This window comes from Netta rufina, assembly GCF_964035555.1.
Source record: "Netta rufina genome assembly, chromosome: 2".
Lineage (NCBI taxonomy): Eukaryota > Metazoa > Chordata > Aves > Anseriformes > Anatidae > Netta > Netta rufina.
The window spans coordinates 21,105,884-21,118,578 of NC_140124.1; the positions used below are offsets into that span (position 1 = coordinate 21,105,884).

At 38.4% G+C, this 12,695-nt stretch overlaps 1 protein-coding gene across 3 annotated transcripts in view; it reads right to left on the reverse strand.

Moving 5' to 3' along the window:
- CACNB2 (calcium voltage-gated channel auxiliary subunit beta 2) overlaps window positions 1–12,695 on the reverse strand; it is a gene marked incomplete at both ends in the record, with an annotated part of 240,035 nt that overhangs the window by 215,461 nt on the left and 11,879 nt on the right. The gene's annotated exons all lie outside the window — the stretch shown is intronic.

Below are 12,695 nucleotides of genomic sequence, written 5' to 3' on the forward strand. Positions count from 1 at the left end.
AGTACAAGCTGTAGAATAACAAAAAGTGCATGACATCACATGCCAAAGGAGACCAAAGGATTTTCTGAGTATGGTGTAAGTATTTAGCTCCAGACTGACATGACAAAACTTGCCAAGGTAGAAAGCCAACTACTGACAGAAAGAAGAATACCAGAATAAATGCCAAATTCTCAAGTGATGTTAAATAGGATTTCACCACATTGACTGTCAAGCATAGAATGGGGACCAAATGAAGTAAATTCTGATTTGCACTCTGAAAAGCAAAAATTTGCTGGAAGGATGAAAAGTTAAAACACTTTAAGTGTTCATGATCAAACTATAAGTATGTAAAATTTCTAGAATTATCAATTTTTGTAAGTGCACAGCCCTGACGAATCCAGAATAAGTTTCCACATTTTAGAGAATTATAAATGTAAACGTAACCATAGAGTTTTATTTTGTCACAAAAAGATTCAAATCCTTGGTCTGAGTTGACTGCTATCTGCTTTTTCTTCTTTTGGAAGGAGTCAGTGTTTAAATTAAAAATCTTTCTCTTGGAAATATATTGTAATTATTTATGGTATCAGTCTTTGAGATATGGGTTTTTCAGAAAGTATGCAAGAAGAGATTGAAATAGGTAGGTGTATGTGAACTATCCCATTGTAATTTTATCTCATATCCATTAGACCGAGACAATGACAGTATAGACACTTGAAGAAAGTTAACTGACTGACAGAAATAAGGGATGGAAATCCTGTTAAGTGACAACCTAAAAGCAGACAACAAAGGAATTATTACTATCTTTTCTAAAATTACTATTTCCTTCTAGTAAACTCTGCCAAGTTCCAAGAAATTAAAAAACAAAAGTGGCCTGCCAGGGATACATAATACAAGAATAGGAAGGATATATGAGAAAGCTTAGATAATATATTTCTTTGTAAGAGTGACTTTGATGGAATAAAGCATAGTTCATAGATCTTCAAACCAATCTGAAGGGCTTGAGAGAACTCTGTATTCACTCACCTGCCCAGACAAAGACCATCACAGTGTCTTTAACCTCTTGGTCAGTGCCACATCCATGAACTCCACAAAACTTACTACACATTATGATCGGGAGTTCATGAGTTAACGTGCAATCCATAAATCAAACAGATTTGCAGAAACCTTAGATGTAAACTTTGAAAAGTATTTTTTTCATCATTCAAGAACCATCAGTTAACAAAACTTTAATAAATTATTTTAACTTAAGGAGCACCTGTCTTCAGAGTCTTATAAGAAATGTGACTGTGGCTCATATAAGTTAACAGGTGTTATTTGCATATAAGGGAAACTACATTTAGGATTTACAGGCAGTGTACAAAAATATGTTTTGCTTCTCAATCTTTTGTTATATATTTAAATTGTAGCTTAGATTATTCATTTTCAACTGTGCCCTGAGAGATCCTATCTGTGAGTGAGAATAAAATAATCTAGCCCCACTGGAAGAAAAATTACATTTCTTGGCTCTTTTTCAACACAGAACAAATCACATAATCTGTTCATAGGGTTTCTACAGGATTTACGGTAGTTTTGTCTATTTGAGAGGCTATTAAAGCAGATACATTAAACTGGAAAAAAAAAATCTGTAACATTTTAAACTAGTTCTGGAAGAAATTCCAGAAAAATGTATACATTGTTTTGAACTTTCTTGAAAGAGTCTCAAAGCTCTGAAATCCAACAGATGTGATGTATTAGCAAGATTCAAATATTTATCTGCAGAAAACATGGAAGTTATAAGAGAAGCTGCAATTTACCTGAATATTTCTTTCTACTACAGAGAAAGTTAGTTTGAGGGAGGATAGAAACAGCCCAAGTATCTTATTGTAAAAGATTTTCCCAGCTAGAAATAAATTTCTTATGATTATCTCTTATAATAATAGTAATAGCTATGGGAGGCAGTCCCCAGATTTTCTGCAGGTCTCGACACAGCATTATAGCCTTTAAGAGGTTTCTCAATTCCAAACCCTTAGCAATATTTTACCTAGCAATGCAAATTCGAATTACTTTACACTGCATGCAGGCTTTCTAAAAGAAATAAATATTGCGTGCAGGCTGAACAATGTGTATAAGATGTAAGTATCGTTTTAAGTAGCCCTTGCTTATGAACAATTGATCAAACAATCAGAAAAATCTTAAACCTTCAAGGGTTAAGTCATTTCCACAAAAAAAAAAAAAAGTAAAAAAAAGCACGCAGCACACTGCCAATTTTTCCAGACTACTTCCAATGAATCACTGCTTCCTAGGCCTTAAACCAAAGCTGTATCTCTTCCTCTTGGTTGTATCATCTGACTCAGAGGCTTTATCTTAAAAACATACTTTATCACCACATTTATGTAAGGTGTTAACTCATTTTCTACATTCAGATTGCAAAGTATAACGACATTTGAATTGGTCAAATCTGTTACTGTGCTTTCATTTCTTTGTCTTTTTGCTAACAGCAGCTTAAATACTGTTCACTTTTCTTGGAAAATAACAAGAACATAAACACTTTGCAAATTTTACCCTTTGATATCTTCAAACTGCTGATGAACTTTGAGCAAATATTAAGTATGGGAAATACAGACACAACATTCCCATGGCATTCTCCTGAAGAAACTGTCTGCTCATGGCTTGGACTGGCGTATGCTTTGTTGGGCTAAAAACTGGCTGGGTTTCTGGGCCCAAAGAGTCATGGAGAGTGGACTTAAATCCAGTTGGAGTCTGGTCAGTACTGGCGTCCCCTGGGGCTCAGTACTAGGGCCAGTTCTCTTTAATGTCTTTATCAATGATCTGGATGAGGGGATCAAGTGCACCCTCAGTAAGTTTGCAGATGACACGAAGTTAGGTGCATGTGTTGTTCTGCTCAAGGGTACGAAGGCTCTGCAGGATGATCTGGATAGGCTGGACTGATGGGCTGAGGCCAACTGTATGAAATTCAACAAGGCCAAGTGCCAGGTCCTGTACTTGGGACAAAACAACCCCAAGCAGTGCTGCAGTTTGGGAGAGCGGTTAGAAAGCTGCCTGGAAGAGAAGGGCCTGGGAGTATTGGTTGATAGTCGGCTGAATATGAGCCAGCAGTGTGCTCAGGTGGCCAAGAAGGCCAGCAGCATCCTGGCTTGTATAAGAAACAGTGTGGCCAGCAGGTCTAGGGAAGTGATTATCCCCTGTACTCAGCTCTGGTGAGGCCACACCTTGAGTACTGTGTTCAGTTTTGGGCACCTCACTACAAGAAGGACATCGAGGCCCTAGAGCATGTCCAGAGAAGGACTATGAAGCTGGTGAGGGGTCTGGAGAGCAAGTCTTACAAGGAGTAGCTGAGGGAGCTGGGGTTGTTCAGCCTGGAGAAAAGGAGGCTCAGGGGCGAACTTACCGCTCTCTACAGGTACCTTAAAGGAGGCTGTAGTGAGGTGGGGATTGATTTATTCTCCCACATGCCTGAAGACAGGATAAGGGGGAATGTGCTAACGTTGTGCCAGGGGAGATTTAGGTTGGATATTATGAAAAACTTCTTTACCAAAAGGGTTGTTAGGCATTGAAGTGGGCTGCCCAGGGAAGTGGTTGAGTCACTGCCCCTGGAGGTCTGCAAAAGACATTTAGATGTATAGCCTAGTGATATGGTTTATTTGAGGACTCGTTAGTGTTAGCTCATGAGTTGGATTAGGTGATCTTGGAGGTCTCTTCCAACCTAGATGATCCTGTGATTCTGTGAAATTTTATCATTTCACTTTGGCCTGTTATTGTAACAACACAAGCCACTTCGGAAAATGTTTTTCCATTTCAGTATAAATGGGATATGATGGATAAATTGTAATTAATATCAGGACGAGCTGTGTAAAACCAACTGATTTCTGATTATGCTCTGTTACTAACTCTGGCTGTTTCCTCTGAAACTACTTCCAGAACAAGGCTGAAGTAAGCTTTGATCTTTTCTTATTATAACCAAACATTTTCTTGACACACTACTGTTTTCAAAAGAATTTCTTCCTAATGTAAAAAAAGGTGGAAAAAAATATTTGTTTTTCAGAGAGGTATGCATACAAGTAACGTGTTGAAATGTAGTAAGGGGACATTACTGATATGTACTGTAATTTTAATAGTTTGTAGGAAAAAGTAATGTCAACTAGCCACACTTCACTTTCTAGGTGAAGTTGTTCACTGGTGTCTGACTTCAGGTCAATGCCTCCAAAAGCAGGATGTGATATACAGCCCTTTGAAAGCCAACTGATCAACAGTGGCTTACAGCTGAATTTCTGTCACAAAAGAGATAGCAATCTCCTTCAGTGTAGAACCAGAAGTCTAGTTATCATGATGTAACAGCCTTTCCAAATTTCACAAATATTTTCAGGTTCATTCTGCAAAATAACTGAAAATTCAGAAATACCACTGGAGACAATAAGAAGAAAGATATAAAAGGCAGATACAGATATATTTCTCCCCTCACTTCACCCCTCACTCCTTCTTTCAGCTCCCTACTCATCTGCAAGAACCACTTCACTTTCCTACCCAAGGCTTGGTTATTCTGTGAGTAAACCATTTAATGACAATCATTTATCACTTAGGCGGCTACCAGTTTATATGAAGCTTAGAATTAACGCTATGCATTTGAAAAGAGATCAAACAACTCAGATATTCCACAAGATCGAATGGTAAGGAAGGGCAGCTTTCCAGTTTTTCACATACACAGGATAGCTTCAGGTCTTACAATTTTTCATGTCAATCGTATTTGGGAACTAAAATATTACGTGCCTAGTAGTGAAAGGACATGCACTAATTGTGCACACATGGATGTCATTCCTCAATTCAATGCCCAGGAAACCTTTTACTATAAATTCATTTGAAGATTTGCAGTTACTTTTAGCAGCAGTGGAACACAAAGCTTTTCTATGCAACTGCTGTTCCAGCAAAGAAAAGGCTGAGTGCGATCAGATGAAAAAAGCAACATACAAATCTACAGAAACATATAATCAGTGTTGGAAGTACTGTCTGAATAAATAGGCCAGGAGAAGATAGCTCTCTGCTGCTACTGCCCATAAAGCTGGTAACTTTGTAATTGGACAGAGATGTCACTTGTATACCTTGTAATGTACCTCCTTAGTGACATATGAAAACAAGCACTCCAGAGTTTGAGCAGGAATGCACTGGCATTGTGAAAGGCAAAAGACTCAGTAGATCCCTCTGGCTAATTGCAAAGTGCATTTCTTCACTCCCTGAGCCCTGACAGTGACTAGGATGGGCTCTGCTCCTTGCTGAAGTGAATGTGAAGCAGCTTGCTGCACAGCATCCAACCAGGGTTCATTTTTCCTTGAAATTGCTTGTATTTTGGAGTCTAAGCTGACATTTGCTTTACCGAAGGACAAACTGTTTCTTTGCATTAAATATTTGTTCCCAATCAAAACCATAGAGCACAAACGCAAGTCCTGAAAATCAATGTAATATTTAAAATAACAAAAACAATTTCAAATTTACTTTTCTGTGAAAAGAATTAAGTCAGCAGCTACATTTACTACACATTAACATATAAGTATAAGCTTGAATTTTAAAAGTGGCTTATAATACTTTATTTCTCAAAAAAATAAAAAAAAAAAAAGTGTTAAAAATGTTCTTTTTATAGTGGCCTGCTCCATTAACATAAATAAATAAATCAGAAAAACAACCCCAAAACAAATCCACTCCAACTAAATAGGCCTGTAAGAATGTCAAAATTTAACTTCATAACTTATTTTTGACAGGTTTTGCATTAAATATAGTTAAACATATGCAGTGGAAATCTCATCCTATTGCAGATATTTTGTAAGTCTGTTTATTATAAGTAGAAGACAGCTATGATAGCATATAATAGAACCTTACATCTAACCACAATGTTCAAAATTATTATTTCAAGTAAGACAATGCTGCACATGAGAACCAGAAACCACAGTGAATTTCCTGGGAGAACCAGGGGACAAAATAAACAAAACACTTGATTCTTGTTCAATCCTTTTCCTAATTTTGTTCATAACTCTTTACAACTGTGCAGTTTTTTCTCATAGCTCCTGCATCCAAAGGATCAACAAACAGAGGCAAGGAGGTTCTCAGAGCAGCTGTAAGGCTTTTGTACGTTTAGGTCATGCAAAAATACACTGCAATTAATGTAAAACTGCAAAAGAGACAGCCAGAGACTAATCACCATTCATGAAGACATTTGAAGCCTTTCCCTATACAGTTCATTATGATGGAAATCTCCAACTGTACATTCAGCAACGTTGCAAAGATGATGCAACTGTCTCCCAGTTTGCCTAACTGCTTAAAACACCTCACATCTGCCTGAGCAGCCGTGCCCATGGCACAGAGGCAGCCCTGTCACCTGCAGAAATCTCACCTGCAGAAATCTCTGGGACACACAAGTCCTGTCATGTCCTTCAAATGTCTTGCTACAAAGGGATGCATGCGATGCTGCCAAATTTGGGTGCCAGCTGTGGTATACCCTGAGCAGCCAGCAAAAGACATTTCTTCTCACCCTGGCATACACAGAGGAAAAGCACAGAGCCAGGAGGCATGCATAAGATGGCAGCAATGGGAGCACTGAAGACACAGACATGACAGCAGGTCCAATAGCTGCCACCCACGCAGGTGTCATCTCTCACCTCAAGCTCACATCTCCCCATGTCCTCTCACAGGGGGCCATATACATCCTCTCAGATGCCTCTGAACACTCCCTCATCACCTCAGCAATCTGAAAAGCAGCTCTGGCAATCATCTCAGCAGCCAACAAGTGTAAGCCCCATCTTCAAAATTTCATCATTCTCACTGCTGCTTGGAAAAGGATATGTTGACTTCAGCTGTTTGCAAAGTAATATCAAACATGTACGTCAGTTCAAGGCAATAAGAAAGACTCATAGCCTTCAGTTTTTAATAAAATATTATATTTAGTTGTTCTCCCCTGTAATTTTCTCATACCCTGCTATAACTATGGAAAGAGTAAACAGATGTATAAGAAGACTTTTTATGATGTCTTGCCTGTTTGTTTTGGTTAGAGGGTGTGTTTTTATGTGTGTGTGTGTTTGTTGTTATTTTTTTAAACACATGGCAGCAGTTTGATTTCTATTCTTAGTAACCATTTGAGGCAAAAAGGGCCCATGAAAGAATTGAAGGCCGCAGATGAACTTCCTTTCCGCTGTTTTTTTTTTTCTCAGCCATGTCCCCTCCAGTCACGCATGCCAAAATCCCATGCTTTATAGGGGCATCTGTTCTATTCTCTCCAGGCCAAAAAAGGAGACTTTTCAAACCCTTACTACAGATGAGGAAATGTATAGCCCAATGAGCCTACTGAAGTTTTCCCATGTACACAGAGTACTACACAGAGTGCAGTTTCACAACTGCCACGAAAAGGAAAGTGCCTTCCTCCTCCCTCCCCACTTCCTTCCTCCAGCCACACACTCCCAATCCATTCCTTTCCTCGAATCTTTCCTCCTACTACTCCCCGTCTAGCTACCTTTTACCACATGACAGAGGAAGTGATTTATCAGCCATGAATGAAACCCTAAATCAACAGCTGAAATGACATATTCTTATGAATCCCTACATTGCTCTAAATGCTTTACCCACTCTTCTTTTATCAACCTGGTATGTTTCATATGACAAGAAATACATAAAATATACTGTATTTCCTATACCAGCACTACTTTTAGAGACATTATCTAATTTCGTATCATAACAAATAGAGAATCACTAGATTTGACTAAAGACAAATTAATATTGCTTGACACAAAACGCACATCACTCTGAAACAACACTGCCTGACCATGATTTATGGTCGCATGCTGGCCTTAACAGCGAAGCTTGCCAGCTCCCACTACTGCCAAAAGAACAAAGCTGTACCAAAATCACACTCTATATACAAACCATGACTTAAGGTGGCTTTGTCCAAGTTCAATACATTCCCTTCAAAACGTTGTATTTCACAGTGAAAAACATAAGATACTGCAATTCCATCAAATTTAAAACCCACAAAACCACAAAAGGTTTTAATCTGTTTCAAATGAGCAGATGCTGTAGTGTGTGTCATGTACAGCTTCACTGCAGCCACAATAGCAAGTACAGGCCACAGGCATCACTGGCATTGCCTTCAGTGAATCAATATAAGTCAGACCAGAAACACGATGAACTTAACAAAATATTCCCAGACAGAAGTTTCAGGAATAAAAGATGATAAAAATTAAGCAGAGCAGTAGGTATATGTTTTCGTGTATTAGAATCAGTGTTTGCACAATACCTCTAGAAAGTTCTGACACACATCATTTTGTTATGTATAAAAGCTACAGGCAAGCCTGAAAAGCTCCTTTTTTCTCTACAAGCCAAACATATCTCATAATTAAAGGCACACAAAGACAGTAAGAATATATTTAATTGCAAATGAGCCTTTTTAAATTTAGATATTCTGGCTAGCCAGAATATCTATCTTGTTCACACACAGTCTTCATGAAGCAAGGATAGTGCTAGCAGAAAAAGCACATGCAGTTTTTCAGCAGACAACTGCTAGTCCTAGGCAGTAAGACCAAAGCTAACACCTGTCCCCAGGCTGCACTACCTCTTTGTGGCTCAGCCTGTAAATGCACAGACTGGCAGGCTGCATGTACGATCTGAATATAACAGCTCTTCCACTCGCAAAAAAGGAAAATCAAAGCTAAGCTCTATATCTGGAAGAAAATCAATTAAAAGAATGGGAAGAAATTTCTGACACAGCCCAAATCTCTGGTGAACTCAAGACTAAGAGGCTTGTTTATGAGCAAAACTTAGTCAATATTTTCAAATAGTTTTTCAGTGCAAATCTTAGTTTTACCATTCATAAAATTCAATAGGTAATTACACAGCTAGGCACATGTCCTTAGAGGAAAGTAGCAGAATAATGAATTCCCTACATAATTATTTATAGCTGTGTTTTTGAGTGAACACAGTGTAACAGGCATCAAGCCAATATTTAAAGGGAAAAAAAAATAGATTTGTAAAACGTTAAATATTTCAGTAAGCAAGTCCATAGTCCACAGTCTATTTCACAACCTAATCTGTTTTTGCAATACATAGAAATCCCAACAACTCAGACTGCCTCTGTGATTAATCATTAGGATTTAAAATAAAACCTTGACAAATACAGGTCCTGAAGTGCAACCACAAAATATGTAATGCTATCAGAACATGCAATTTGCTTAAAATAATGTTGCTGGGAAGTGCCACAGTGTTGTCTGCAAAATATTTTGTCTGATCCGTATTTTGAAAAACCCTTGGGAACAAAATCATTACCATGCATCAGTCAAAATGGCAGCAAGTACAGATCAGATTCAATTCAGTCTTTCATAGCTAACCCCAAGAACAAGCTGCTTATCACTCCAAAGCTCAGAAAAGATGATGAAAACTATGTAACACAATGTTCTTTATCTCCCTGAAGACAACTGATTAAAGTTAGTTAGGAGCTGATTAAAGCGTGGTGTGCAGTGAGGCTTCTCCTTTCCAAATACACTGCGTAATTGCCGATACGAGTTCACAACACGACACAAGGAAAAAAAAATTGCTTCCCTCCCTCTCCCTCTCCTGCTACTGAAAAGTCAAGCAGGAGCTGCTTGCAAGTGGAAGGAACGCCAAGTTGTTATTTTCTTAAGCTCCAACTTCATAAATAACATTCTGGAGACAAAACTAAACAAATAATTCTGCTAATATTAACAGATTGGGACATAATCCAAAGCATTATCCTAAAACCTTATAGATTTTCAGTATCACGAGAAAAATAGAAATAAAAATCTGTAACAGATAAAATTCACAGTACAGATGAGATTCAATTGGATGGAACAGAACCATTTTAAAATTTGCTCTTGTTTCAGTTTAATGCTTCTTTTATATAAGGCTCTTCCCTATTTCAGTACTTTGAAAAACAAATTTAAATGGAAAAGATCATTGTGCATACAGTTGTGCAGGGTGCATTTCATACTCCTTATACAACAGCAGGAATTTTCAAGCAATTTGAATAAAATGTCACTTTGTTCTTCGTCATTCAAATAAAACTAAGTTGGCATAGCTTTTACTGCATAGCATTTAGTATGCATTGCAAGAAAATTGCCAGGTGCACATATTGGAGCCAGAGGTGCATATGTCCTTAAGGAAATAATAAAATGCAAACACAACAAAGCTTTGTCAATGTAAGTAATAGACACCAACTCCCTTCCCTTGCAGCAGCTTTAACTTAAATGGCCAGTGCTTCCCTGGATTCAGATGACTGAATCCTATACACAACTTGTTCTTGCACAGCATCTCCACTGCCTTACACATACAGAACATTCTTTCAGGACTAGACATACTTCTCTCTTCCAGCACCATTTCCCATCAATTCCTGCAACAAGAACCTGCACGACTTTCCCATCTCTCCTAGTTTAAGATCAGCTAAAGAAGACGCAAAAACGCCTTCCAGACATACCTCCTTCTTTATGAGTAATGTAGACAGCCCTTAGCAATAAATGTTCAGGACAATCAGGATTCCTTCTTGACTGCAGAAGGGAGTATTTGTAGAGATGCATATAAAAGTTGCAGGACAAGTTCAAAGTAAATGTAAAAGGAGACAGGAAGTGAGGGGGAAGGAAAAAAGTGGAGGAAAAAAAGGCAGCTATAGGCATCATGAGCACTGCTAAAACAAAGAGGTTGTGTGTAACCATGTATAGATCACAGCAACTGCAAAAAAAAACTGCAAACATCTCTCCATGCAAAAAAATTACTTTCCAGTTTTAAGGTAACACTAAAATAAAATAAAAGTAAACTAAATGGATGCATCATTGATTCTACTGGCTTGTGGATTATTTTTCTGCTGCTTTTCTGCAAAATTCACCCATCTCAGTAGAAACAGCAATGTCTTGCACTCACTTTTTCCACAATTACATTCACTTATAGCATGTAAAATATCCTCCAAGGAAGACAGACACATCCATCCAATATGCAGCACTGAGGGAAGGGCGGAGCAGCTGAGACAGCAGCAAGTGACTCTACGCAGTGGCTGGTGGCACATCTTCATTAATACAGGAGAAAAGCAAGCTGTCCCGGGGGGAGGATCAGAGCAGGTAAGCCTCTTGAAGACGCAATCTAAGCTCTGAAATAAACTCAACTGTGAAGATGCACTTCTCCTATACACCTGCTTCAACTCAATCTGTACCTGTATGTGATTTACTAGGAATGTTTTGTATTTATATATATATATATAATTTTTGGACAATGCAAAATAACAACATTTATCTGTTAACATCCCTTCGTTATCTTCAGTCACGGTACCATCTCAATACCGAGCTTTGCTTCAGCAATCTATTAAATCTGATTGTTCCCTGAAGCTCATTTCACCCTTCAGTCATTTGTATTATATCACTTTAACTACTAAACTTAGATTTACTTCATGGAAATATATAAATCTCCTCTCTAAAAATCTGTGCTTGACATAGTCATGGTCTATGTTCCCCTCGTAGCAGTGGAAAAGATACAGACACTTTTAGACTGTAGCTCACTTACCCTGATTTGTAAGTTTGCTTTCAAAGATTTGATTAATCATGCCCCACACTCTATAGAGTCTGTCAGATCGCCATTGGCTACAGGAATCCACCTCAACATCTATATGGAGTTTGATCATCCATCCTCCTTGTCCTGCTCCCATGAATGACAGCAACAAGGGATATTTAAGACCAATTTCAGAACTCATTTAAGTAAACGAGAAAGGCAAAGAACTGTGTGCAGCTGGTGTAAAATAAACACTCGTAGTCTGCTAAAAATGTTCCAAGCTGAGCTCAACATTCATGAGGAGGCTAAGGAAAACAGCAACACAGATTTCCTTACAAAGAATGCTTGGGACAGAGAGATCTGCTGCCACCCCTAAACGCTACTTTGACTGTTGTTTTTTTTTGTTTGTTTTTCAGAGTATTTTAAATATATTATTAGTATATATTAGTATATATTAATAATTTATTGAACCAGGGTTTCTACCTTCATGTTTTTTATTGCCACTGATGAATTCTCATGATCAAGTAACATTTCAAACCTATGTCCAACAGACATTGAAATTTAATAGGGACCTGCCTTTATCAAATCCACAGCCTATCACAAAACCTGCCAGCATGACTGCAGCAGGAAAAATCAGAAATATTTTGTAAACAGAAGATGCATACTGAAACAACCAGTGCAACAGCAGTGGAGTCACTGAATGAGCTGGAGAAACACAAGAAGGCAAGCCAGTGAGAAGTAAGTCTGGTGTCTCCTTATGGTAAAACCAAAAACTCTGCAATGAAACCTCCTGAATTCCAGAAACCCTCAAAAAAAGATGACAAAGTCTACACTTGTAAAACCACAGCTTAAATCAGGAGGGCATGAAAACCTGTATTTCTCTTTGGACAAGCATGGTCAGAGTACCTTTCACGCTCTTCAGGTTTTTCTCCAACATAAGCATTCAGAAATTCAATTTCCTTCCATGCAAACACAGCCTCAGTAGCACTGGCCTGCAGCCAAAGACCACACCAGGCTCTGGGTGCTCTTCACTGCATTTTTCATCACCTCTGTTTACCTGCTTGATCTGTTCTCCAAGCACCCACACAGTTCTGGGTGGGTCCATGAGGCTCTGTGTGAGGGAGCACCCCAAACACACATGAATAGGCACAGGCTATGGGAGCCTATAGCACCCCTCCATCCTCCACAGGCCTTTCAGC